The following is a 2426-nucleotide window of genomic DNA, read 5'->3' on the forward strand; positions in this document are numbered from 1 at the left end:
TGATACTATCACCTGTTACCAATGAGCCTGTTTACCTGTGGAATGTTCCAAACAGGTGTTTTTGGAGCATTCCACATCTTTCCCAGTCTTTACTTGCTCCTGTCCAAACTTGTTTGAAACATGTTGCTGCATCAAATTCAGAATAAGCAGATGTTTGCAAAAATCATTGAAGCTCATGAGATCAGACATTAAATATATTGTCTCTGTACTCAACGCTGCTAATGGATTTTCCTACCATATTGGAATAAATGCAAACCAGTAGGAAAGTAGCGTCACATATTCTAAATTTTAGGGCATAAATTTGAAAAACACAGTATGTGTACAGAAATACTGGTATGGTTCTTTAAGGGAGCAATGGAGAGGTTTGCTTTAAGGAAGACAGCTGACCACCGCCTCATATTATGCAGCACACTGTCATCTATTGTAAGAGCTGACTGGCTCTATAAATTAAGGTGGCTGATATTCAAGATGTGTGTGGGTGGTTCGATTTGATGATTCCAAGTAGTATTTAGATCTGTTAGTGGCTTTTTATTGTATTGTCTCTGACCTGGTTAGAATAACACAGAATAACAGAACAGTGAGGTTTGGATTTAGGATGATATTTAATATGCTTTTTGCATGATATCTGATGAAATCTAAACCACTGGCTGGCACTGTAAAACATGAAATAATAAAACAATATGCAGTGTTTTATTAGTAAAGAACAGGACATTTACCAGTCTGCTGCAAGGATGTGGGCTTTTTTTAAGCTTTCTCAACCAGAGACACAAACACTATGCTGGTATTAAGAGATAACACAGACTGTGTAATTGTACTAGTATTTTCCAGTGTAAACATCAGAGGTTGTATAGGAGAATATGCAGCCAGCTCTCTCTCTCTCTCTCTCTCTCTCTCTCTCTCTCTCTCTCTCTCTCTGTCACACACACACACACACACACACACACACACACACACACACACACACACACAAAGAGCATGCAGTCTCTTATTTTTCTGCTTTGTTGGTGAAAACATAATTCGGGAAAAGCTCCTATTAGGCCACTTATTACATCAATCTCACCCGTTCACTCTCAGCTACAAGAAAATGAAAATGTGTCCTCTGCGTGTGGATGTTTTGTGTGTAAATCCAGCAGAGAAACATAATGGCTAAGCTGAAAAGAGAGAAGAGGACTCTGATGTTGCTTTCACTTATTCATACAGGAATACAGACGAGGGGAGTTCTTGAGGTCAGAGGATTCACCTGGTGAGGGAAAATATTCTCTTTATCAGCTAACTGCAGGTCTTCCCCATCACGTCCGAGTTATGGCCAAAGCTGACATTCAACTTGAAAGACACAAATTTAAAGGCATCCCTGAGGACTTGTGGTCTGCGGCTCGTGCCATATGGCCACAGTGTCCCTGGTTCAAGTCCAGCAGGGGATCTTTTGTTATTAGGGGACCCCCACCACCCACTTCTCTCTGTCTTTCGTCATATTTCCTGTCTGTCTCAGCTGTGAAGTAGCATATTAAAGCAAAATCAGTGCGTAGTGGTCTAAATGAGAAGAAATCATGTCTAAAACTACCAGTTAGTGTTTGGAGGAAACTGTGAAATCATCACCAATTTCCAAGATGAGCTTCAAGCTTTTTCATAAATTATATTCAATTAAAATAAATTGTTAACATGATTTCCAGTGAGAAACGTGAACTTTGGAATCTGAGCCTACAAAATTGTAATATTTCTGAGGATGTAATTGCCCGGTTTATTTTATGACCCCGCTCTCAAGATGTCCTGCAAATCTGTCAACGACACAGCAGTCATTTGCTTCTTGGCTGGTGTCAGGTATCAGGGCCCAGTAGACGTGTGATGTCGGGACACTCAAGCCAAGAGGCGATCAATAAGGATTGTGCTGGCCAGGCGGCTTGGTCAGATGTGAACAAAGCTCAGATGATCATTTCACTGCTTTATCTTCACTTTGGGCTCAGAATTGTCATCATGTGACCTCCTTATTTATGATACATACAGTAGTGATCTGGGTGAAATATCTGTTTAAATTACAGTGTCACAGAGAAAGAGAGAGAGAGGGAGAGAGAGAGAGAGTCATTGTGTATGTGACTCATTCTGAGTGAGTGTTTTTGCATTAATACCATGTAGGTTAAATTTAATCACATGTAGGAAGGTGATTTTAAAAATACTTTCTCTTAAAGCAGAGGCTGCTCCATGCATCTTTTCCACCCAGCAGATAGAGAGAGAGGACGTCTTTGTCATCCTCTCTCTCTCCCGTATGTGCAGGGGCTGCTGCAGAACAGCCCTGATCTCAGACGTCCAATGCAAACAGAAAGAAACGTGACAAGAGGGTGGGACTTGCGTGGAAGGGAGTCAGGCACAGCGAATGAGAGTGAAGGAGAGGTGTTCCTAGCCCAGAATGCCCTTGCCTCCGTGCTGAGAGC

Source organism: Chaetodon auriga, chromosome 2 (genome assembly GCF_051107435.1).
Source record: "Chaetodon auriga isolate fChaAug3 chromosome 2, fChaAug3.hap1, whole genome shotgun sequence".
NCBI lineage: Eukaryota > Metazoa > Chordata > Actinopteri > Chaetodontiformes > Chaetodontidae > Chaetodon > Chaetodon auriga.